At 40.6% G+C, this 27,737-nt stretch overlaps 1 protein-coding gene across 2 annotated transcripts in view; it reads left to right on the plus strand.

Moving 5' to 3' along the window:
- The first annotated feature begins 2,038 nt into the window (after positions 1-2,038).
- Positions 2,039-27,737, plus strand: part of LOC115363648 (thyroid hormone receptor alpha) — a 147,047-nt gene continuing 121,348 nt past the window's right edge. For both annotated transcript variants that reach the window (XM_030057921.1, XM_030057922.1), the window contains exons 1-2: positions 2,039-2,220; positions 20,902-21,005. The gene's annotated coding sequence lies outside the window, so the exon portion shown is untranslated. The remainder of the gene's footprint in view (positions 2,221-20,901; positions 21,006-27,737) is intronic.

Consider the following 27,737-nt stretch of genomic DNA (forward strand, 5'->3'; position numbering starts at 1 on the left):
CAAGTCTAATCCCAATTGTTTGTAGTGCTGAGGAGGAAATGAATCGAGGTGGACTAAGTGGAGGAAAACTTCTAGTCAAACAGGCACCAAGATGAGCCCCAGACCAAGGGCTTGTGTCATGAAGTGCATTCAGCATAGTCATAGTGTCTTTTTCAACAATCCACAAAAATTTAAATGTTATTTTCCTCTCTCATGTGATATAAGACACCGTCCAAACAAACAAACAAACAAACAAACAAAAAAAATGCAATACCACAAGTGGTTTAACTTAATGCAGGCTAGTCTTATACTTTACTTCAAAGCTTCCTTGGTAATTAAATGTTACTATTAAATCATACCCATCCAGTTTCCAATTAAATGCAGGTTTACCTCACTGTCAACACTCAGATAAATATTATAGAAGAAAACCCAGACTGACCTTTCATTATAATGATCCATCTGTAGTCCGGGCCCTCTAAAAAAATCCATATTTCTAATTATTCTTAGACTTTGCATTCAGAAAGCCATGGAAGTGCAGGCTTTGATGAGGTATAAAGATCATATTGAAGGAGAATACCAACTGTTTGAAGGATTTGGTGACTGTTAATGCGTGCCACTTTTTCCTAAAGACACAAACCAGAGACAGAAAGAGCTCCTGAAATTGTGGTGTTTCGAAGATGTGAGATGAAATTTATATTCTGGGATTGCTCATAGCCACATGACAGAATTTAAACTTCATTTGGGTGGAAGAACACACACAACAAAAGTGATTGTTTATAGAGAAGCACAAATCCAAGGGTGTTTTTTTCCCCCCTCAGCTTCTAGCTTCAGGATACAACAATGCATGTTATTGACTGAACTGCTCTCTATATTTTAGAGCTGAAAATTATGTAAATGTGTGTTTGTAACTTCTGTCTTGGAACATTTTGAATATAAACAAATCTTTTATTCACAAATATGTGTCTGTTTTGCATGTGACGGTACATTTAGTTCTATTATGGTTCAAAGGTACCAAATTATGGATCTGCGGATAGAACATTTACATCACCATGGCTTCGTTCCTTTACCACAACATTTTTTTTTTTGCCTCATCTGTTTGTCATTGCCATCATCCATGTTCTTGTCAGTTTATCAATTTGTTTGTCCCTGCAACTGGAGCTCCCTCTGACTTGACCCACCCAAAATTTTCTTTCATTTTTTTCCCCTATTAAGTTTGTCTTTGGACTTTTTTCTCTGTCTACATTGAGGGTCTAGGGCTGGCAGTGGCAGGTAGACAAGTCTATGTAGGACACATAGGCTCACTATATCCTGCTACAACCTGCTATTGTGTGCACTGTGCTTTGTTTTACTGCTCATGTGTTTGTGTTTCGTCAGTATGTGCAGTGATGGATTGCTGAGAATGGCTAGACATAGATAAGCTCAGAGACATGCTTGATGAATGGCTCTATAAATAAATGAACTTGAAGGAACTTGAGATATACGTTTTATGCATACAGTCTTAACACAGGATTGTACTGTTTTCCTTGGCATTATTTAATTAGCATTACTCTTTGTTGTGCATGTTTTCCTGCACTTTGATGACTATAGTATTATTTTTATTATATTTTATGTTATTGTTGTTATTGCTAATATTCTTGTTATTATATTTCATTATTATGTTTCATTATTATTATTATTATTATTGTTGTTGTTATCATCATTCTTATTATTATTATTATTATTATGGTCATGACTAGTGGACTGTATATTTATTTTTTTGTCATTTCTAGTTCTTGTTCATTTTGCTACATTATTGAAACATGTCCTCCCATGGCTCCCGGATGGGGCACAGGAAAATTTTGTGAATGATTTTTTTCTTTTTTCTTTCTTTCTTTTTCTTTTTCTTTCTTTCTTCTTCTTCTTCTTTTTTTTTTAATGGGTGCCATTCCCCTTTAATTCACGGATTGCGGATTACGCAACCCCGACAGTCCCGCCGCTCGTCCAGTAGGGGGCGATGCTGAGACAGATGATGCATCATCCCAGTCCTCTCCACTCCTCCTGACCCGCATTCACCCGTACTGTACAAGCAGGGGGTGGAGCGACCATAGAAACCTACTAAATGCTGTAGAGTTCCCCTGCCGACCGTGGCCATGGCTTTGGCAGTCCCGGCCGTACACGGTGCTCCTGTCTCCACATACCGAGAGCGGATGGAAAGAGGCTACCGGGAAGGGAATTAACACCGTTTAACGCCAAGACGCGCCGGTAAGATTTAATATTACGCGTTTTTTTCTCCCGCTGCCTCTCCTTTCACATGTTAAACCCCGCTGTGTTCCTTGTTTATCGGCTTATACGTTGACGGTTCAGGACACGGTGTCATATCCCCCTTTTAAGCCAACCTTGGTGGAGAGTGAAATGTATTGCAATTAGAGGCGGATAGCGCGCAGGCTCGGCTCAGCGCTGTGCAGACGGCGATGCAAGGTGAGCGCTGTCCTCACGTCAACCCTGGCGTTGCGCCGGCCTGCATACTGTACAGTAGCCTACAGGTCAATGCAATGAAGGCTGGCCGCTTCGTCTCCAGCTAATACTGTTCATTCCCCACGGCGGGGCTCGTTTCAGGAACTGTGTCATCTCAGTTTGGCCTACATTAGTGCCATGTGCTCTTTCTATTCGGCCTTTTTTACTTTCGTAACTGTGGGCCCGAATCATATATGTGCATTCAGGGCGGCTTGGCTATAATGCAAGTTTGAGCGTGCAGGGTGTACAGTCACAACAAACAGTGAGGAGCCAGCCGGTTTGCAGTCGGTGTTGCAGTTTGTCCCACAAGGCTGTACAGTAGTCAGATGACACTGACGGTACCATAAGGAAAACCGAATATAGCCTACTTTTTTGGCACAGGCCCTATCTTCTGTTTTCTCTGCGTGTGTGTTGGTGTTTTTTGCGCGGTCACCGTTAACATTCCTTTGCTGTGACATGCCCGTGTTTCCATGCATTAAGACCGTGTCTGCAAAAGAGTGGGAAAGTATGCTTTAAATGCCCCGGGAGCCGGTAGACTTGATTTGAGTTATGCATGTACAGCATGTACAGACTGCATGAAATATGAAGTGTGGTTCTTCTCAGCCACTGATGAAGTGTTTCCCAGACTGGTGTGGGTCTGATTGCTGCATGGCATCTGTATGATGTATGATACTGCATGCATAATAACAGATATAACCTTATATTAGGCTGGTGTGATCCATAGACTTGCACGACTGGGGAGTTTGTGTGTGTGTGTGTGTGTGTGTGTGTGTGTGTGTGTGTGTGTGTGTGTGTGTGTGTGTCTGTGTTTGTGTGTATGTCTGGGATGGTGGTTTAGGCTACGGGCACTGTTCTTAAAATTTTCTTTTACAGTTTTCAGCCTCAGAATGAAGGCAATGAAATGCATGGCTGCTTTTGTCATTTGTGGTCCTGTCAGAAGTAGCACTATGACCCGTTTTTGGCCTAGAGTCATAGTTTAAGAAACCGGCTGTTAGAGGTGCCGGAGGGAGGCACCTGAGCAGGGCACAGGCCATAAAAGTGCAATGTTTTTGATCATTTCTAGGTCTTTTAAGGTTCAGTAATCGCACAGAACATCTAGAAAAAATGACAAAAATGTCCTTCAGCCGTGATCCATGCATGACTACACATTAGACATAGCTGCAACTGCTGTCATTTCACATTGTGTACCTTAAATGAATCTTCAGCAGTAGAATGACGTGACATATTTGACGTGACGCTCTTGATTTGTCACACTGCCAAGCATATACGTTCAGCTGAGCAAAGTCCAAAAAAATCTTGCAATTGGGTCAAGAAGTTCAAAGCTGGAGAGGCAGACAACCAGGGAAACTGCGTGTACCATAACTGGTGCAAAATTGGGACAGTTGTGGACCAAAACTAACATTACCCTCAAGCACAGACAGCTACATAAAATTACTGAAGAAACACTGTTATAAGTCATAATGTTTACAGGGGCCCCAGCAGTAACCCAGTTATCTGCTTGGTGGCCAACAGTTTTATCAGCTTTGAGCAACTTTTAGTGGTTTCTATCAGTCCTTCTCTCAGAAGTTGTTTCTTAGTAGAGAGGAATTTTGAAACAGCTTTGATGATATCACTACCACTACTCCTCCTACTGCTACTATTTATTGTAATAATTTTAGAGCAATTTCTAAACAGTCTGAGAATAATGAAACTATATTTAATTAAACTTATAGCAGTACCACTGACACCAAGATGTGGCGGGTACATTGTGTCTTTTTCAGCTGAACTGCAAAAATGTTTATCTAACTTCATGGGAAAACATTATTTACGTAATCATATAAAGATTAGTTGACAATATGTGGCCCACTTTTTTTTTTTTTTTTTTTTTAAACAAAAATACAATTTCAAAATGATTAGCATTATTGCCATTATTAGTAATAGCAGTGGTAGTAGTAGCAGTCTTCTGGCCTATTCAAAAAGAAGTTCCATTCAATAAAAATAATAATTTAAAAAAACCTAAAGAAAATATACATACATGCATATATACATACACAACGCCATAATCACTGCTGCTTATGCCAGCGGCCAGACATGACCTCTTTTGACGCCCTCCCCCCCTCCCCTCCCGTCCTTTCCCCACCCCGCCTCTTCCTCCCCCTTCCCCGCTGCTCGCCGCCTTCCCTGCACTGGAAGGCTGCGTCCTGGTTTTCTGAGGCTGAGGCTTAGTGTATAGCTGTGTATAGCTGGTGGAGGGGTGGAGGGGGTTGAGGGAGGGGGAAGGGGAAGAAGGAAAAAAAAAAAAAAAGGTCTCTCCCTGCCTGCCTTGGTCTGAGAGAGATCAGTTACATAACTGGGCTGCGGAGGCAGCTGATGTCCCAATCCCCGAGGTCCCACGGCAGTGTTACGTCACGGAGAGAGAGGCGGGGGGGAGTTGGGGGAGGGAGGGGGGAGGTGTGCGGGGGGCTTAGAGAGAGAGAGCGAGAGAGACAGAGAGGGAGAGAGAGAGCGAGAGAGAGAGTGAGCGAGAAGAGAGAGAGCGAGAGAGAGAGAGAGAGCGAGAGCGAGAGAGATCTATCCAATTAGCCAGTTGTGAGAGAGAAAAAAACAACTAAGATGTTCGGGCACATTTTGTCTCCACTCACTGGCTGCGTTCTCATGTAACTGTACTCCAGTCTTATTCAGGTTAAGCTGTTTACATGAACCATTGATACAAGGCGAGTGAGTGTCCATGTTTCCATGAGTAAGCCAATAAAAAGAATATTCCTCTCCACAGATAGACCAATCTGCCAGGAAAAAGCTATGAAAAAGGTGGAGCCACCGGCTGTGCCTCTGCACTGTGACTGAGCAACAATGAATTACTTTTAATTCAAAGGAATGAAGTGATGAACAGCATAAGCAATAGGAAGCAGTGCTGGCCTCTGTGTTTTTATGAGCTGTGACCAGCAGCTCCTTAGCTTGCTCTGTCAGCCCGTCGCCCCAATAAAATTTCCCCATCCTTTTTCCCGGCTACAGTTTTCACCCAAGGAGGCTGAAATTTGGCATAGAGGTCAAGTGTGTTTGTGTCAAGGTGTGTGTTTGTGTTCATACCAATAAGCTGAAAGGGGGCGTGGCAATGGGAGTGGCCTATCACAAGAAGGTGCATAAGTTCCGAATGGATTTACAGACGTGCGCGAGATTTTGTGCAAAGACTGGTCATAAGCCAAAAGACAGCTGTTTAATTGTTTGTGCCAAGTGGCAAAAAGGGGGCGTGGCAGGGGGAGTGGCCTATAACGAAAAGAACTTCGAAACACATACAGACATACACACCATGTTGCCACATCCCCTTTCATAACTCTTGAACCGGCTGTCGTAGACGCTTGTAGGATGCATCGCTGGACTCTGCAGAGTTCCTTTTTCAGTGGTGAAGGTTAGCCTATACTTTAGTCATGTCCCCTTTCATAACTCATGAACTGTTTGTCATAGAGCCTTGCGGGAGGTGTCATTGGACTTGCTGTGCTCATATAGCAACCGCAGCTTCCTACTTATGAGGGTGAAATTGCCATGGAGGTCAAGTGTTTGTAAGGTTGTATATGTGTGTTAAGGCATATATGTGGTGGCACCTATTGCGAATTTGCGCTTCTTTTTGTGTGTTGTGGACACCAAAATGTACCGGTAGCGCTGCGCAAGTATGAGTTTATGCAGATTAGTGTAAACCAAAAGTGAGAGGAGGAGGATGTTTCTGTGACACAGTAACCCTATTAACGGGGTTAAGTATGGGCTTAAACAGTGCAGTGACATGAACTCGGTCGGGAAGAGTTTGATATTGAATTCTGACTCGAGGAGCATTTTTGTTTTTGATGGTTTGATGGTGCAAAAATTGAAGCAGTAGCAGAGTGGAACCTTCCACGGCAGAGCCATGTTTCTGTCTTGGAGGAACAAACATGCTGTGTCGTAACTTTGACACTCAGCAGCAGCGGAGGCTCAAAGGTTTTTGCTACTTTGTCAAACAACTCACTAGATATTGTCTGACACTACAGGGAACCTTGTTGGCTATGCATACTGTCGACTAGGACAGCAACTAACACATATTTTCACTGTCGGTTAAGAATTTTTTCAATAAAAGGTTACAATGACAAGAAATACCTATCATATCCGGCCTAATGTTTTCACATTGCTTCCTTAGTCTGAGCACTAGCCACGGGGCACGAGACACCAGGCATACATAGTAATACTAAAAATATTACAAAATGACAAAAAAATTCATGCATTTCATTTATTCATTTTATTTCCTACACACTTGCATAAAGACAAATCAGGTTTGCGTATGTCCTTTGCATTTTGTAACTGAGAAAAGCAAGTGATCCTTAGCATTTTTAAACTACAATCACCTAATATTTGGCGTGTTTTTCTTAATAAATGTCTTATGAGTATCAAATTTATAAAAGTCGTTTCATTTTCAGCCAATCAGCTAATTGATCAGCGGTTAATTGTATCAGCTCTACTGTCGACCAATCAGAGTGCTCATTAAAACCTTGTCATTGATGTGACACTCATTTTCATAAGGCAGTAGATTGGACTTGTTGTTGTTGTTTGGATTCTCATATTTTTTCCAAAGAGAGTTTAGTCAAATTTCCACACTGCTGACTATCAGCTGGAATTTTGTTAAATTGTATCATGAAATTGAGAAATGCACTCCTTTCAAAAACTCTGCATACACATAAGTAAGTAAACAGGAACTTTGTGTTTACAGTATTCAAAAAGAGGCTGCACTGCAATAAAAACACTTACAAATGCAAAAAGCAACCCAGCAAAATACAGTCAATTCAAATTAGAGGAACTGGATAACTATATAAAATGTCCTGCTGGAACAATAAATACAATGGTATGATTGCGGTGCTTTCATTTGGATTTACAGTCCGGTAAGCACTGTGACTGACACTGTGTTTCATTATTTAAACATAAAGGCTTTAGAATGAGAACACTGAGTTACAGGCTGAGGTATCAAGTTGTGTCCATACTCCCGTGCCTAAAACACCAGTATTGGTATCGCTTTCCAAATTTTGATGGTACCTAAGTATCAAGTCTTGTGACACTCATGAAAATGCAGAAATCATAAAAACGCACCAGCAAACAATGGAGGTTACATCGCTGTGCCGTGTGGCAAAATCCAATCAATAGACGTAACTTTATAGCAGTAGCAGTGTTTATCATGGTCCGATTTTGCTAAGCAACTATACACTGGCTACGTTTACAAGAAAACAAAAAATAAATGCAATGTACTCCTGCTCCAATAATTTCATTCAGCTGTTTACTTGCATGATAGAGGTAAACATCCCCCCTCCACCTGCCTACCCCCTGGCATTAATGCATTATAAACAGACTATAGGCTAATAAAACTAATGTGACATCGTCCATGTGAGCAATGCCCTCCTTTCATTCAAACTTCAGCTGTGATTCTCCTGTGCAGTGTCCCGGTTGCAACTTTCTCACAATTGCGCTGTGGGACTGTGCAGCATCTGTACTTGTTTGACAGTGTTAAAGTGTTTTTCAGGGTGGATATCTGTCTTTAACCAGATTTTTCTGAGTTATGGTGTTTACAGGAATCAACCCAAAACCAGGGCACACGTGTAACAGAGTTAAAGGAAAGTTTGTGGCTGTTTGTGACAACCTGTAGCAACATTAAACCAGTAATACATCCCAGCATTGAAATAGTATGTAAATCACAATATGACAAAGTGTAATATACAAATTGCTGGAGCTGCAGTTGTTTGGTAAAAGGTAAAATGTGTGATAAAACAGCATTATAAATGTACTGTGGTGCTGCAAGGATGCCATGACCTACAAATTCTCTTCTCCAGACATAAAAAAAACACATGTGTTTGGTAAAGCCGCCAGCAACAATTGCATCATTACACACACCATTTAAATATTTTTTTTTTCAGTGAAAATGAAAAAAATATTCTGCAGAAACAATCATTACCGCTAAAATGGTGCATCATATCAAAAACTGTCAAAATAGTTTCAACATATTTTTTTTTTTACGATATTGTTCATCCCTACCAGCATGTGACAGTAATAATTGTTATTAATTTGCTTATTCACCATTCGCAAGTTAAAAACCAAAACACAAGAAACCCCACTTTGATATATCATTGTCTATTAAGTGGTTAATCTTCATGTGATAAGTTACATGTGCAGTGTTCTCTTTACTACTCATATTTTCGCAGTTGTGTAGCTGCTTTGGCAGTGTGAGGCAGGTTTTTACTGTGCCAACAAAGCTCTTTGGAATTGAAATGTGCAAAATAAGGAGAGACAGAGAGAAAAGAGAGAGATGATAGCCTAAACTAGTAGCAGCTTGCATGCCTTTCATGCGAAAGGATTTTCACAGAGAAAGAGAGAGAGAGAAAGAGAGAGAGAGAAAGAGAGAGAGAGCGAGCGAGAGAGAGAGAGGGAGAGAGAGAGAAGAGAGAAGGAAGTCACCTCCTGTAGATAAGAGGATATACAGGTCATACATTATGTCTGACAGACTACATGTTAAACAGGCTATACAGCTCTTAAGTGCACACACACACACACACATATGCACACACACACACACACACACACACACACACACACACACACACACACACACACCCACCCACACATACATACACACACACACACACACACACACACACACAGACACAGACACAGACAGGGTATTATAAAAGAGTCTCAGGGCGCTTCCTTGGTACATGTTTCTTGGAATGTTCTGTTCTCTTCTGTTAAAGCCAGAACATCTTTATTTAATGCCGCCTCTATTAAATTAGTATCACACACAAGATCTTGATGTGCGTCTCCTACGCAGAAAATTAAACATCTATCAGTCAGCCAAAGGACAGTTCTCCCTCCCTCTGACAGGGAGTCACCTAGACACTGAAGATGGTTCTAAAATAGGGATGGAGGATCACCAGAAAGCTCCAGATATTATTTTATCATGATCCTTTGGCCGCTATGTGATGCACCAGCGGACTGTGAGATTTATGATACAGTGCAATACAAGGGCTGGGTGTTACATCAATATTATGGCAATGTTGTGATATGAGGCTAAATATTGTCTGGGATATTGGATATTGTAATATTGTGATTTGGCATGAGTGGTACAGTAAAGGGACACAATTTTCTAGCTGTTCGATTATATGCCTCCACCTGCTGGGTCTTCATATCCACATTACTGATTGTTTATCAAAAATCTCATGGTAAATGTATTATAAAAGCGCCAATAGTCATTGCTACGACACTGTCATAAATTAATAGAGGTATAGAGGCAAAGATATCAAAGTATTTGAATATTTCCTATATGATATTGTACAATACACTGGGATTTTCAGTTCTGTTTTCTATGTATTCTGTACTGTGTTTAAAACCTGGGTTTGCCTTTTGACATTTTAAAGGACCAGTGATTTTGCATTGGAATTTACTGTAATATTTACAAAATTTATAAACTTAATGTTTCTGCTCATCTTTTCCCCAAAGCAAGCACTGGTATTTTATAACTTATCATGTTTCTATCCGTTGGTTTCCATTTATTCCATATGATATGAAAATGAACTTTGAGAGACTTCAAACTTTCTCCACAGCAGTATTCCATCACTGTAATAAAGTCGTCCACAGTTGTTTTCCTAAAAGCAGCAGCACTGTTGTGTTTTGATGACTCGAAATTTGGACAGAGCGAAACGCTCCCTCCACCAGGGAAAATGGTCCCTGGGGAAACATTTGCTTTCCACAGCCATTTATCAGTTCTGTGGTTTCTGAATGGCGACAACCTTGTTAGCCATGATTGCAAAACATTATAAGGTGGGTACAGGGGCGGACTGGGACAAAAAATCGGCCCGGGCATTTTGGACCAGACCGGCCCACCACATTCGACAACGCACACCTTTCCGGTCTTTTTGCTCTCTTAAATGTGTATACCAACTGTGCAACTCTTTAAAACCATAATGCCATGCAATTACTTAGCTGTCATCAGCAGTGTTGGGCACGTTACTTTGAAAAAGTAATTAATTATAGTTACTAGTTACTTCTACTAAAAAGTAATTAATTACCAGGAAAAGTAACTATTACGTTACTTTTTAAAAAATTGTTCAAATATGTCAAATTACTTGGCTGCCCCAATCATACTGGACTATAGTACTATAGTGGAACAATAAAATACAATAGATGAATAGGAATTGAACTTTTTTATCCTATTGAACAGGCCACAACTGGCCAACACCTTTTGGGCATCTATTTCAGATCAGTAAGTGCAGGTGCCTATCAGCATGAATGGAGAATGAGTCCAGACTGCACATAGGAAGGTCATGGCGACAAAGTATACCACACAAATCCTTTAAATCTGAATCAGATTCGATTGGTATATATATCTCCCCATAAAGTTAGAACAAGGCATTAAAAAAAGCAAAAACAACAACAACAACAACAACAACAAAAAAACCCAAAACAAAACAAGGCAAAATAATAATAACAATAATAATAATAATAATAATAATAATAATAATAATAATAATTTAGCACCTGGGTTACAAATTCACAAAAAGAGTACAGAAATGAAAATTACAGAAACCCTAAATGCCACTGTGTGTGTCATCTAGCCAGTGACAGGCAGAATAATAAGAATCACTTCACTGTCATGGTTAACAACAAAGTGAGGTAGGCTAATAAAGTAAAATCCGCCTTTTGTCCGGGTGGGGAATTGAACCGAAGATCTCCTGCATGGCAGACCGGGGCACTATCCGCTCCGCGGGAATTGTGTTCCTCTGGCATTGTTTGGGCTTGTTCTTCATTCATGTTGATAAATTACGAAAAAGCAAAAAGTCCGATCGGTTTGAAAATTGACAGCCGCTTTTTTTCTCGCAGTTTCTCTGCGCCGCTTTAGCGTTTTCTCTCCATCTCACTAGATCCTATGAGATAACGTTCGACTCGCGTTGCACTGCACACCGGCTCACCGAGCCACAGGCTCGTGATCTGACTGGGCCAGCCCCGTGTCAGTAAAGAAAAATAACCAATGGGCCGCAGAGCAGCGTGTCTCAAGGGCCGGCCCGGTGCTGAGTAAACAAACTCTTGCAATGACTTTATTTGCCGAAATCATTATGCAGGCGGGACCAAACTACGCAAAAGGGGTTGTTTAGCAGTGTGATTGGGCCAGCCCAGTGTCAATCGGGCCGCTGATCTACTGATCTTACGGTCAGCTATTTCAATAATAATTTAAAAAAAAAAAAAAAAAAAAAAAAGTGTCGGGGGACTGTCGGCCCACTTAGCACATCGGCCCACCGGGCAAATGCCCGGTGTGCCCGATGGCCAGTCCACCCCTGGGTGGGTATTTCAACCAAGAATTCAAATTTAAATCTCGAGCAAATTTGATTATATATTGTGAAATTTTTAGTGCCCCCAATTTACAGAATCATTTGTTGCAAATTTTTTTTTTTTTAGTTCTAATAAGAGTAGAAAAACTAGGTTGGAATTGAGTCAATCCAGATTTAAAACCATTAAAAACTCATCTTGGTTTAGTGAATCCACCTTTAGACATTTGGGGCCCTATCTTGCGCCAGACTCCCTAAACCCGTTATTTGCGGATTTAGGATTTAGGAAGAGGCGTTCCCCCGTAAAAGTTGCTATCTTGTGCACCTCCCGCTATCCGCAAAACACTTGCGCTACCCGCTATATTATGCATAGGCGTGTTTTGGGCGTTACGCCAGTTAAACCAATCAGTGTGCCAGATGCCATTGCCTTTAAGGGCAGGCTGCGCTATCCTAAATCCTAAATCCTAAACCCGCGATGGAGAGAGGGAGGTAGATTTTCTCAGGGGTTCTACTGAGGCTAAAGCAAGTTGGCTTTATATATATATATATATATATATATATATATATATATAATATGTATATATATATATACATATTATATATTATATTATAGGCGAGTTAATTCGGGACGTGGAGCCACATGTGTCCAAGTGGACGTGTCACAAAGTTGTACTGATTGAGTAAAATCCCCGGGTCACACCACACACGCACAAAATGTCAACTTTAAGTTACTCTGTATTCCTTGACAAAAAGTTACACTCTGTGCTAGCTAGCTAAAAAAGGATTTAGTTAGCCTTGTCAGGAGGGCTTGGCAGAGACGCTGAGAACTTTTTGAAATAATATGACCAAAGAACAGAAGATAAAATTCAGACAGCAGCAGTTAGAAAAATTAGTTGGAGCATTGGTGGTGGAGCTCCATTTCTTTTTTGACGGTTTTCCAGATCTTTCTTTTCAATCCACAACAGTTTCATTATTTTAGTCAAGGCAGGCATTTTGAAAAGGTTAACAGCTTGAGTGCAAGTTTTAAGGGAGGGTAAACTAAAGTGTGCAAATTTTCATTCATTCATTCATTCATTCATTCATTCATTATTTATTTATTTATTTATTTATTGAATTGTCACCATTGGGAGTAGAAATCATCATCCTGAAACTGTGAGAGTAGTCCTTTCTATCCAGAGAGACGACGAGTTTTGCTGGGAAGGCATTTAAAAGTTAATTATACACATAAGAGTGCAGCCATCCAATCATAGCACAGCCTCAGTTTTTATCCCACCCTCCCCTGTTTGATTGACTCTTCAGCTGCACCTGCTATCCTGCATTAGCCTCGACAAATTGCAGCTACAGTAACTGTTAGCTTGTTAGCATGGCACAACAAAGATTATATCAGAAGACAAGAAGACGCGAGAGACTTCCATCTAAATACTGAAGTTCAGTATTTAGAACTTCAGCTAGCGACGGCGTCTGTCATGGACTGTCTCACCTGAACTCTACAAGCTCCAACATGTAAGTTTCTAGAAACAGGGCTTTATAGCAGTGTTAGCTAGGAAAGTGTTTGCTATCATATTGTTGCAGCGGCAACTCCAACCAGCGGGATATTTTAACTAAAGGTGGTTGGTCTTAGCAGGGTTGTAATATTACTCCCGAGGAAGGCCCACCAAACCCTGCTGCCATGTGAAACTGTAGACAATTCAGTCTTTTAAAACTCCAGTTTATCACAGCTAGTGATTTTTACTTACTTACTTTCTCCTCTATGTTCCCGATGGACCCTACCTTACAGGTAGGGTCCATCTCAAGGCTACTCTAGGAATGTGGTCCTGGTCCATCCGGAGGACACGTCCGAGCCATCTGAGATGTCGGTGTTTGATTTCCAGCACCACATTGCGGCAGTTTGTCTTTTTGCCCTCATTGGAGATCTTTTCTGGCCAGAAGATGCAACATATCTTCCAGAGACAACCATTGTGGAATGCACTGATCTTTTCCATGTCACTCTCAACCACTCGCCAGAATTCTGAGCCATACAGCAAAACTGACTTAACATTGCTGTTATACAGTTGGATCTTGTTTTTTAGGCTGTATTGCTTAGATTTCCAGATGGTCTGAAGGCTTGCAAATGTGCTACAGGCTTTCCCTAGCCTTATACTAATGTCCCTGCTGCATGCATTGTCCTTGCTAAGATGACTTCCTTGATATGTGAATTCCTTGACATAATCCAGGGGGTTACCATCCACAGTGATCGATGCATGTGGTGTTGAGTTTATGCACGTCACTTTGGTTTTGGAGATGTTCATGTTCAGACCGATCTGTTTCGCAAATCTGTCATTCCTATCGGTCTTCTCTTGCAGGTGAGTGTGGTTGGTAGAGAGAACAGCAAGGTCATCAGCATAGTCAAGGTCTTCTAGCTGGGTGAAGAGAGTCCACTGGATGCCTCTGGGCTTGTCTGAGATGGTATTTTGCATGGTCCAGTCAATGACTGCGTTTACATGGTCTTTAGTATCCCGGTTTTGAGGGTTATCCCGGCTTTGAGCGTATTCGGGATATGATGTTTACATGGAACACAGAGAAACCCGGTTATTCATATCCCTGTATACATGATAAATACCAGTAACCCGTTTTCTGATCACTGCATCCTCTCTGCGCAGGCGTGTCTTACGTCTTTTACGTCTTTTATTTACAACAGATTGAGCGGGAAGTGTGATATATTTATTATATTTAGAAGTAAGCCAAACATGAGACCTCTGTGGCTTCTAGCGGGCTTAGCGTTAATAAATACTCAGTAGTGCTTCTTCAGTATTTCCACCGTGACCTAAGTTGTTCAACGGTGCGAGGTGGAAAACCAGCGTCACGTAACTTGTCCACAACAGGTCGGCATTTCTGTGTCTTCGGCCATCTAAACAGGAATGGCGCTTTTCCGCTAGCACCTACTCAGCTCCACTCGGCTCCACTCGGCTGAAACCGAGGCGAGCCGAGTGGAGCCGAGTAGGTGCTAGCGGAAAATCGCCAGTAGTCATGTTGAGTTCTTTCATTATTTTCAGGCAAATTTCAGTCTTTTCATTGCTCCAAAAATGGGAAGCTCTCGTTGCCATGTTTCTTGTTTATCTGGTGCGTCACTCTGGCGCCTGCGCACACGGTGGGCAGCCGTTAGAAACCGGGATAAGGTGTATACATGCTCCAGTATCCCGGCTTCTATCGGAGTACTCCAGGTAGCAAAACCGGGTTTCTTGAAACCGGGATAAGGTCATAACCCGGTTTCTGAATTCGGGATATGGTGTTTACATGCACAAACACAAAAATGGGATACTTAAAAAACCCGATCAAAACCGGGATACTAAAGACCATGTAAACACAGTCAATGGCGATCAGGAAGAGTATGGGGGAGACGATGCATCCCTGGCGTACACCAGATTCCACAGAGAACCATTCAGTGAGGTTGCCATTGACAATGACGCTACACTCAAACTGATGGTAAACCATCCTTATCAGTGCAGTCATCTTGGAGGGACTCCATCAGATTGTACGAGCTTCCACAGTGTGTCACGGTATAAGCTATCAAAAGCTATCTGGAAGTCTATGAAGTTGATGTGGCGATGAAGTGACTTTTATGAACTCTCAAATCATTGTGGATGAGGACGAATACTTTTGAATAATACTAAATAAGACAATCATCCTTTTTAGCGTGATTTACCATCCCTTTAAAGCTAATACCAAATCATAATTTAAAGTGGAGTTTAAAGTTTTGGTGCAACAGGATTAAATTTAGATTTTGGTAAAAACTAAACCTTAACTCAAATCTTTCTTATGTTTAAACCAGTTTTAAAGTTGGTTGCCACCTAATATGTTAAATCATGATTTAATCTGGTTTACAAATTAATCCTTGTTGGTGTAACCAGTTACAATAACATTTAAAAATGCCATCTCTTGTTTTTAACTACAGTTTACAAAAATTGTATTGACAGTGGGGAAATAGCTAAGCTAAAAATGCTATAAGCTAAAAATATAAGCCAATCTTCTCATTTTTGTAAATACAAAACTATTATTATTGAGTTATTGTATTGGTCTCGGCCAAAGAAAACAGATGGCACTGCTATTCCGTATCAGTGCATTTCTAAAAGATACGAGACATAGCGAGTTCTCTCTTGTAACGGACCAGGCTACGTGGTTAGGATTCCTGAGGCAAGTGTGGAAAATTAATCGATATGTTCCAGGTTTTGAAAAGTGTTGACATACGATATGTCTGGGAAAGTGCAAGAAAATATTATTGCTTCTTTCCACTGAAGCCGCAGCACAACGCGCCGCTGTTTTACATATCGTCGGTCCCGCCTTCGTCTGAAGTTGGTCAAGGTCACCCTCCATCACTTGTCACTCATCGTGACAAGCCTTCTGCCTTGAAACGGCACCTCGCCTGAGGCCGAGGTGAGCTGCATCTGTAAAGCCCTCCACAGACACCAAAGAGGCAGACAAGCAAACGCTGCTGCTATGCAGTTACAAAAGCAGTCTTTATGTTTTCCAACATGTCTCGCCTGCGCCGCGTTTAGCTTTGCTCTTCTTTGAATTCTTGCCGCTTTCCACCATTGTTGTTGTCGCTGTGACCTTCATGCACAGTGGTCGCCTGCGTCGCTGTGATGGCCATGGCCGGCTTACCTCCCACTGCAAATTCTATACATTCTACAGTGTCCTGAACATCATTAAGAAAAAAACTATTCCAGGTAAATGGAGGAATTTTAATGTATAAACACGAGGTCACAGACAGGTCCTTGAAAAGGTTCCAGAGGGTCCTCAACAAAATGACGAATAGTCAGATTTCACTGTAATGCACTTCACCAACAACTGTTACAGTTCATTTGAACATTTTCTTCTGTCCAGTTTAATCTCACCACAATTTATCAGTGTTAAAATGTGACATTGGAAAAATACATCAGGAAAAAGGAGATTAGATTAGCAAAAAGTCCCGGGAACAATAAAATGAGATGAAAAAATGAGTCACAAGAATGCTATATTTATAATGATTAGAATGATATATTTAAATGTAAGATCAGTGACGCTGGATCCATGCCAGATTTCTTGTTGCAGTCAGATGCCTTTCACATGTGAAACTGAACATCAACCAAAATATCCCTGGAGATAAGGGTCCCTAATGAGCAAAAAGTCATCTTGGTGGTCCAGAGCATGAAAAGGTTTGAAAACCAACATATATAACAGATAAATTTGTGGTTATTTCATCAAAAAGGAGCATATTGCAGCTACAGATGCCTAACTATAGATTTTATGTAACTGAAGATCCATGGGTAGTTCCCATGTTGTGGTGTTGTTTTGAAGCATTGTCTTTAGCTATACTGTACACGAGTCTAGTTGGCTGTCATATTGCCAAGCTACTTTATTTGGGGACACATCATACAGGTGTGGTCTCATGTGTAGGAGTCTCATTTTCTCCTGCATGCTGACTGAACTCCAAGTGCACTTTGGCTCATTCAAAATTAATTGTCTTCAGTATTATTTCAGGATATATCCTGGATAAATGCAGGAAAGGGAACTTCTACAGTGGCTGTAAACACAACTACTGCAGGATAAAAGCAGGATCAAAACACAGAGGGGGATTTAAACAGTGGCTATACCCCTTGTGTCCTGTGAACTGGCCAGAGTCTTTAAGAAATCGAGGTATGGAAAAAGTTGAAAACTTCTTTTTGGAAAACATGAACGCTGGTATTTGCACCAGCTAGCTGTCAGCTTTCACTTTGTCTGCTGTTTTTCAAGGGAGCAGCTCTTGTTGTTAAGTCTGCTTCTTTTGTAACACGATGTATCCCTGGCTCCCGTCAAAGGGAATGTGATAAAATTCAGTATCCTCAGGGTGAAAAAAATAAAAAACCCTTGACAGAACCCTGGTTTTATAGGCTCCTTCTCTTTCCCTTTCTCTCTCTTTCTCCTTCTCTTTCTCTTTCTCCTTCTCTTTCTTTCTCTTTCTCCTTCTTTTTCTTTCTCTTTTTCTTTCTCTTTCTCTTTCTCCTCCTCTTTCTCTTTCTTTCATACAAGCTTTCTCCTCTTCCTCCTTCTCTTTCCTTCACTCTTTCCTCTTCATTTCTCTTGTGTTCCGCTTTTGTTGTTCTCTCACCACAGATCAGCCTCCCTCCATTTGTTCATTTGTTTGTTCTCCTGTCTGTTCGTGGGCTGCATGCTTCATTTGTTTGTACATGTGTCACGTGGGCTATCTCTGGCACTCCTGATCAGATTTTGACCAAACTTGGAGGAGTGTGTGTGTGTATGTGTGAGATGTAGGCTGTGTGTGTGTGTGTGTGTGTGTGTGTGTGTGTGTGTACATGTGGTGGAGGGAGGGGGGGTTATACATCTCATCCATATGTTTTGGTTTTTTTAAATGACACTGATTGGCCCAGGGAGGGCGCCGCATCGCTCATTTGTTTGTCTATTTGTCACGCGTGATATCCCAGACACTGCTGATCGGATTTTGATAAAACCTGAGGGAGTGATGCGTCTCACCACTTCACTCCACCACCTTCAAAATTACACTGACTGGCCCAGAGGGGGGACTGCATCATTTGTGAGGGACGGCTTGTTTACTGTTGCCATGTTCACTCGCTGTGGCAGGCTCTTGCTCTGGCACTCTGCTCTCACACATTTGCTGATTTTGCCCTCTACCCCTCTCTCCCTCTGTGTGCAGTCTCTCTCTCTTTTTCCCTCTCTCTTGCTCTCTTTGTAGTGTCGTCCTTTCTCTCTCGCGCACGCTCTCTGTAGCATCTCTCAAGGGGCTTGTATTGTTTTGAGGGGATAAGAGGAGAGGCAGGAAAACCTGCTTTAGTGGGATGGGGAGGACGACTTCATAACAAACTCGCTCCTCCAGGGAGGAGTCACACAAACACAGGCACATACACACACTCTCTTAGTGTAGACTCACAGATGCATTCATATACTGTATGTAACCCACACGCACACGCACACACACACTCTCTGACCAGCTGTATGTCCCAGAGAGAAGCCAATACCGGCGTCAGGTGTGGCCACATCAGGAAGTTTTCCAGGGATCACATTAAAGGACAGACTCCCCGCTAACAGTGAACTTTGATAGGAAGGTCAATGCCTTTAATCCCCCCACCCCACCCCCCTAGGCGTTTTAGTAATCCTGTACAGTGAGACTCAGGCGGTGACTTTTAAAAGAATACACTCTGCCGCTTTTCTCGACACCCGAGCGCAGTGAAAGCAAAGAAGAAGAAGAGAGACGAAAGATGGGAATGAAAGATAGAGAGGTCAAGACGGAGCGACAGAGAAGTGTAAGACCGGTGACATACGCTAGTGGTCGTATTCCAGACGTGAGGCCAAAGCGCTGAAAGCCTTTGGCACGTTCCCCAGTCCACTAAGCCCACCGCAATAACCCCAAGCAGTGACCCTTAACAGGAGAGGAAAGAGCCTTAAGTGTTGCAGGGATCTGGATTGCGTCTAATGGCTTTCCAGTGGCATTATTGTCATCAAACTGCTTTGTTCTGAAAGCTAAAAAGCTGATGGCTATAATACACACTCTGTGGCCTCATTGTGGCTGCTGATGTAGACTCCTGTCCTCCTGAAGTCATCAAAGAGGTTGCGGTTTATTGAAAATTAACTTGTTACATCCACCCCTACCCAAATGAAAGTCTGTAATTCATGCAGCAGCCGCACCCAGAACAAATTTTTATATTTCCGGTCCAATTCCATTATCATCTAGCTACCCATCTATTCATCCATCCACTTAATATAATTTTATCCCAGTGGTCTGATAGTATTCATTGTAGGTAATATGGTCTTTTACAGTATTTTCGATCGCTTTGTTAACCGTCACTGAGTCAAGAGTGTTTTTTGCTTGATGATAAATAAATGTGATGGAGCGGGGGGCAGCCTAAGGCAGCGATGTGTATGCGGTGTATAGCAACAGTGGTTGGGCTGTGCTCGCCATAGAAGGTAAATGGAGTGGAAGCAACACATAGCCTGACAGTGTAGTTCAGCTGTGGGTCAATGCGATGTTTGTTTAGTAATTTAGACGTTTTCTCGTCATGTTGTGGGATTTGCTGCGGGCCAGCGAGCGTCTGGCCCGGCAAAGTGTCCAGAAGCCCCTTTGTGCCGCCTGTCACACAGGCTACATCATTAACACCCAGCCTTTCACTAGTTAGAAGATTAACTGTGTTCTCAATTTTCATTAAGCTCGCTGGGTCAGTCAGGGCAACGGAGATTCAAAAGGAGGACTCGGGAAAAGAGTCTTAAGGCTGCTGTTTTGTGACGAATGAGGAAGTTTCACTGATATCAGAGCCACGGGATTTGATGTGGGGCAGGAGCTGACCTTCTCATAAAGAGTCATTACTAGCGTCTGAGGACACATTGTAGGTAGATTTTTTTCCCTTTTCATTTAAACTAAATCAGCTTAACATGTCTCACACGGACACACGCACACACAAAGTTTACTTCTCCCTTCTCTTCCTTTTCTTGCCATCTCAAGATAAAATGATTTAGGCTAAAGCTGAAAGAGCTGCTCTGTCTTGGCGAGCTTAAATTGATTGATGAAGGGTCGTTTGACTTCACTTTGATGTTATTTTGATTGTATCTGTGCATTATGTGTGTCGTTGTACATTTGATTCTTGTTGAGTAAGAATACACCAATATCAGTACTGGTTTTTGTATTGCTGCTTATACCATGGTAATACCAGAGTTTAGATTTTACCCAAGACAGATATCTGACACTAAAAGCCCTGAGTAACATGTCACAAATAAAAGCTGTAAAAGCATATAAAGCATTGATTGTCTGCATATTAAGCATAAAAGCCTGTATTTTTCAAATGGCGGAGAAAAGAAACTTTTTTCATATGAATTATGAATCATGACCTGAACTAATAGACCAAATCTACACTATTCATTGACAGTAATGGATTCTATTGCTAGCCATTATCAGTCTGTAATTAGTTTTGTACTTGGTATTAGTATAAGCATTGAAAAACTGATACTGGCTCTCTTATTCCAAGGTCCGTTTACTCATTCTGTCATTCATAACAGAAAATATCACTATTTTTTTCGTACAATTTTGCATGCAGTTTACACACTGTTCAAAATCCCAAGATGCAAAAAGTAAATTTCCTCTGTGTTTTTTTTTTTTTTTTTTTTTTAGACTTTTAGACCAAACCTGCTTGGGAACCTTGTACTGCATATATCTGAGAGAGGACCCTCCACCGTCAGATGGTTGAAGACCGGCTCACTTCTGCATAGCTCCAGGTTGGTTCTCCAACACTTGTTTTGGTAGTTACATGATAGTAACAACATGCAGCCTCACCTGTCACCAGAAGTTAAATTCTCAAATCCCAGATGAACTGACTCAGATGGGGAAATGCTCCTGAGTTTGATTCAGCTGCACGGGTTTGACCCTGTGGCTGTTTCAAGGCCAAAACCACATCTGATATATTTGTACTGAAGCTGCCAATAGCCAGTATTTTGTGCTGATATTTGCTATCTTAAAATTTGGCTGCTATCATGCCAAAAATGACAAGGAATCAGTTCCCCTGGAGTATTTTATTCTTGGCAGGGTAGAAAAGCTGGTGAAACTGCATTTTAGACCATCATGTGACACTAAAACATTCAGTAAATAATTAAAGACATATCCGAAGACAAAATTTCATGTGAGAATTTATATGTAGCTGAGGTCAGAGAATTTATATGTAGCTGAGGTCAGAGAGGCGCCTCCATCATATCGAGGGACACAGATTTGCCAGTATCCAGTATTTAATTAAAGCTTAATTTATGCTAGCTATATTGGCAAATCCGTGTATTGGTCCGACCATAGCCTGTTTTACAGAGACCTTGCCTTTGGGATAAAGTTCTTTTCATCCCCTCAAAAACTTTTGAAGGCAGTTAGCCAAATATGAATAGAAGAACGTTGTTGGATTTAACTCTGTTGAGCTTGTCTTGGTCACAGTTTAATTTGGAGACACAAATAACCAAACTGTTGCATTAAACATCTGTCAAGTAGATGATATACATCTCTAAATGATATACATCTCTTTTTGTATGTGCATTTTTTTTTTTTTTTTTGGACTGCGATTTGTCCTTTTTCACAATGCTTGCCTGTTTCACCACCAAAACAGCCAGACATTATTTTGAAACTGCACTGTTCCAGCACCTCGGTTAACTCTGAGTCCCAGGAGCCTGAGGCCAGTCTTTTACTTTGAGAGGCGTTATTTAACCCTCTGAACAAAATTCACTTTATTTTTTTATTTGTAATTTTGAGGTGGAATTACTTTCCCTAATTTTCTTGTTTGTTTGTTTGTTTATTTATTTATTTATTGGTCATGTTATGGTTATTTTCATTTTTAGAAATTTTTGTAGTCATTTTACAATCATTTCCTTTTTTTCTAAACATTTCTTGCTAGTTCTGTAGTCATGTTATACTGTTTTCTAATTTTCTCACAGCTTTTTGTAATTTTACATTTTACAAATTTTGTTAATTTTCTGGTAATTTCTGTGTAACCTTTCACTAATTTCCAATTAATTTTTAAATTATTTCTTGCTAATTTGCCAATTGCTTTTTTTGCCTGGCTTTTGAAAGGAATGAAGTGAATTTGCTCAAGTTTCACAGGGTCAACTGGCTGCCCCCAATGAGACTGATGATTAGTTCTGCCAGGTCTGGCCAAGTGAAACTATACTGTAACCTAAACTGCAAAGCAAATTAGGTGTCAAAGTAGCCTTAATTATAATGAGACTTGCAGGTTAAATAATAGTTCATTAAAAAAGAAAAAGAAAAGATGCATGCAGACTGACATACACACAGACAAAGCAAATTTCTTTTCTTTCTTTCTTGTTGTTTTTTTTGGCTGACAGTCTGCTCCTCTTCTTATCTTTCTCCCAGTGACACAGTCTGCTGTCAGACATATAAATTAAATCCATGCCTGGCATTTTATTAGTCAGTAGCATAATTGTGTTATGCCTACAGGGCTGAACAAGCAACAACAGAGTAGGATCAGAGCAAGAGGCTATACGCCCCTAACCCAGCAGACAGGAGAAGCCTCAGGCATTTTGCTATAAAAAAAAAGAGAAGAAAATTGGTCTCAGATAAATCCTTTTTAATTAGATTAGGAGATGTGCTTTAACATGAAACCCTTATCAAGTTCAGCTTTATTAGCCTTTTGTTTGCATGAGGATATGAGGGCTGTGTTGTGTCGTGTTAGTGTTGAGTGTTAGCACAGTGTTTTATTCCAAAACACCTCATATCTGTTACAGCATTTTTTTAAACTGATGTTCACAATACACAGTTTTGAGTTCTGGGCCAATGAACATATTCTGCCTTGTTATTTCTGAATAGTACACTGTTCTTTCACATCTCATCATAAAGTATCACTCGGTAGTCAAGACATTTCTCATCAGAATTTCTGCTGGAAGCCAAGGAGGGTTGAATCAAGGGTAACTGGACTTGGTTGTAGATCAGGGGGTCGTATATACAGTGTGTAGAGCTGGAGCAGAGGGAGGTTGTTGTACCTGCTGTAGCTTTGAGCTTGTTGTTGCGTTGCAGCTCAGTGATTTCATGTTGTAGGTTGTCACATCAGCTGGTTCCACATTAAACGGCGTGGCAAATATATTCAGTTCCTTTTGTTTACTTTTCTGAAAGAGGTTTCAGCCTCTTAGCTTGTAGCTCAATCACCACAAAACCTGCCTGTATAACATTGTCTCTGGTCTGGTGAAAGCTGCTTGGTGGGCACCCAAACTCTACCAAAGAGCGATAACTTTATCCAAATGCATATGTCCTTGCAACTCGTCCACTTCAGCATGTTCCCAGCTGTCATGACATGCTTTCCAATAAACATTACAAACTTCAACAAAAAAATAATCTTTTGTCCATTTTTCTTGGACATTTCATATCTACTTTTCTTATCTTGACAGTCGCCATGATGCATGTGCGCAATGACAAATGTGTGTGTGTTTACTCTGACCTTGACAGGCATACAGCCAGAGGGGACCACCCTGAAGGACGTGTTGGTCCATGTACTATTTTATGTTATTTTCTTGTAAAGGTCCTTGCCGTCGAGAGCAGTTTTAGTTGCTTTGTTTTTTAGTATTTATGAATTGCCTAGCGGGTCAGATCAAACGGTCTCACTGGGCGCATACGGCCTGGAGGCCTTCCCCACCGCTGTTGTAGATCCTTGAAAACGTTCACCTCTCATCCATGAGGCTTCTTCACTTCTGCCAGACTGGCGGGGAGTCCCAGGTATTTAACTTCGGTGTGGTCGTTATCGACATCATTGATACCACTTGGTTCGTCAGTGCTCCTGGCCGTAAAGACTATCGTTAGAGTCGCACGAGTCCAAGAGTGATCGACGCCATTGGAGTCACATGAGGCCGAGTCTGAATGGTTGTTAAATTTCCTGGAAACACATGCGGGGAGCCTCTAAATTTCTTTAGCTTGTAATAAAATCAGATTAAATCGATATTTTGTGTCCAATCATTGTCTTTAAATAGCCATGTAATAAGCTTCACAATATACAGCAAATTGGTCGTTATTGCACATTTTGCAACAGCTTGCTGTGCATTATCCCTTATTTAACTGCTTATATTATCTAAAATGTTACACAGCTCTTATGTTAAAACATGATTTCAGCACTAATCCCTGTTCATTTTTGTTTTAATGCCAGGTGTCTTTTTTTTTTTTTTTTTTTTTTTGAAGCGTGGGTGTACCAAATTGAAGATGTTTCATATATGCAGTCAGATTTTGTTAAGTGCAGCGCAAATGAAAGAGCAATTCAAAGAGCAAATAACTTGTAATACAAACAGACGAAGTCAGTAACATTGTCCAGGATGCTGAAATTTAGAGAGATAATACTATTTAAATGAAAACTCTTTTTTGACCCTTAATTCATACTAATTGTTATTCTAAATTGAATTTAATTTCATTTGATTTAATATTTTATTTTTAATTTTTTACTTTTAATTTTTTACTCTTTATTTATTTGCTTTTTTGTTGTTTGTGCCAGTGGTCTGTGTTGACCTCTGTTGGTCTGCTGTATGTTGTCCTCAGCATCATTCCCGGTTGTCTGCGCACAGTCAGTATAGTTGGGGATATTAAGGCTGTTTTTATTCCTTTTAAGGCGAAGTCACTATTCCTTCTTGGTTCAATGGGAAAAACAGCTTCCACAGACATGAAAATTGCCCGAGGTTGATAATCCATCAGAACATGAAGCTCTAATTTGGTTATGTCAAAGTTTCTGTTTTATCGTTATTTCATTGCGCCTGGGTTCAGTGTTTTCATATCATTACGTTATGCTCTGCTTCCCGTCAATCACCTGACACCAACAGGAAGATATGGAAGTCTTACTCTGCCAGGAAATAATTCTCCCAAACACCCTGCAAACTTTGTCACATTCATACCTTTTTATATGGGACATCTTTATTATTATTATTATTATTATTATTATTATTATTATTATTATTATTATTATTATCAGTATTGAGGAGCTTCATGACTTGTAGTTTTGAGCAGCTGGCAGAGCAGTACAAAAACAACTTCTTATGACACTTGTTTTTTTGGTACATTGTGTGACCATCAGACTTTTATGGAGTGGAGAGGAGTGGGTACAGCAGTGTGTCCCATAAAATGATGTATTATTTATCCATGTACTGTAGTTAGTAATTTAGATTGCAGGACAGTATTTCTCTGCTCTGCCTAATCCCAGCTCCCATCTCCTCTGCAGCACTTAGATCATTAAACAAAGCTTAATCATCCTTTGATTGCATTTATGTTTGTTTATTTTGAACAATAAATATAATCATCATGAAATGTCTTTCAAATTTCTCCAGCATTGGTAAGTAGGGGTGTGTGTGTGTGTGCATGTGTGTGTGTTTGTGAGTGCAGTAGTGAGGGTTTGTAATAGTTCACATTCAGTTCCCTTGATTCAAAATGAAGAGTGCTTGTGTGGATGAGTTTTTGTGTGTGTGTGTGTGTGTGTGTGTGTGTGTGTGTGTGTGTGTGTGTGTGTGTGTGTGTGTGTGTGTGTGTGTATGTTTCTGTGCTGACTGAAAGTGGTAGCTCCCCCACTGCTGGAAAAATGTACAGACAATGGATAATGGTCGTGTGCCCTTATTACCCCTGCTGAGTGAATCAAGGGTAAACAGAGCAGAGAGATTAGTGCAGTGCTGGGTGCCGCAGAAAGACGTCTCTGGCTGGATCCTCGCAGAGCTGCTCCTGCGAACTCTTTAGCCCCGTCTGATGTGATGTGATGAGACATGACGTGACATATTGTGACACGATGGGTGATTTAATGTGATTCGATGTAATTTAATTTTTCACACACGCCAATTTGTTTTCGCACTCTCGAGTCTCTTTAATGCAGTTTAACAGCACACAGACACACATACACACACCTCTCCATGGTTGTGTTCACACTGCTGCTGAAAGTGTCCCAGTCCCCCCCTCCCAAACACACACACACACACACACACACACACACACACACACACAGACATGACGCAGATCTGCTGTTTTCTCATCAGTATGAACAGCCAAAAGCTGCACAGAATAATATATATATATTTTCATATCTAATCTGGACAACAAGGATATGTGGTACAAAATCAGATCCTGGGGCATGTGACCAATGTGCAGCGCTGAAATCGGTATTTGTCAGCATTCCATAACAATGAGTAAATGTTTTATATTCACCTGATACAGGCATAATTTTCAAGCCCCATCAGTTGTCATGTGGAATTGCTCCACAATTTGTCATCGAAGGCACAGCACGTTAGCACTGCGAGGTGCGCGAGGTCGTCACCATCTATAAGGTACACCATGTTAAGTTTTCCAGGGTTGATTCAAGTCAGAACGCTTTTGGCTCAGCTGACGAAAACCATGAAATAAGCACATACTTTACTGGTGAGTGGGGCCAGTGGCAAGAACCATGTAAACTGAGGGTTGGGCAATGAAACAATAATAATAATAATAACAATAATTATCTCAGTTGTTTTTCCTCAGTATAAATTAATAATGTTCAGTGAAATAGTGATAAATTTAAAATATAATTGTACTCCATGAATAACACACAAATTGCCAATCATGTGGCAAGAATAGAGAAAATTCTGTATGCCCAGTCATGGGTCAGAACTGCATAGTATATTCTTGTAATAGGCGAAAGGAGATTAACATAATGATAAGGATTAGCATTCTGGTTTCTTCAGATTTCACAGCTGTTTGTATTCTGCATATTGCTGTCACTCCACATTGTTTTTGGATAAGGGTCAGATTTAAGCCTGCAACTAATGAATATTTTCTTCACTGATTATTATTTTTTTTAGAATAATTGCGTAATCCATAAAATGTTGAAACAAACAAATAATTGCGCAGGATGTCAAACAACTGATCAATGGTGTGCTAGATGACATGTTGCAAGTTGTAGCAGTAGGACAACCTCTTTTCTACATTTGGTTTATTTTTATTCCTCCACACCTGCATAAACATAACTCTGGTATGCAGAAGTTGTTTATAATGATATAAAACTGAGGAAAAAAATCCCATCATTTTTGAAGCTATAACCAGCAAATTGATAATTGATTTTTGCTTGATAACTTGATGACTAAAACAATTAATTAATAATAATAATTGAGACATTTTTTTTATGAATTAATTGATTAATTGACTAATTGTTTCAGCTCTAGTCAGATCCTAAAATAGATATGAACAATCATCCATGAAATCACATACAAGCATCAGTTCAGAATTGGGCATGAAGGCCTGCAGTGGGAATGGCACACTGTGAAATTACACACTCAGCTGTGTAAAGCTAGTTGTTGTTTTCAAAATGTATGGTTGAATCTGGAATGTTCTCGTCTATTCCATATATGGCTACAGCAGAGCATTTAGGAATCAGTACAAACAGTACTTCCAACTGTAATTCTTTGGCTAATAAAACAATTGTTATTACAGTTTAGCTCTGAAAGTGTTGCATAGCTGTTACACTTTCAGGGTCTTTC

This window comes from Myripristis murdjan, chromosome 8, assembly GCF_902150065.1.
Source record: "Myripristis murdjan chromosome 8, fMyrMur1.1, whole genome shotgun sequence".
Classification (NCBI taxonomy): Eukaryota; Metazoa; Chordata; class Actinopteri; order Holocentriformes; family Holocentridae; genus Myripristis; species Myripristis murdjan.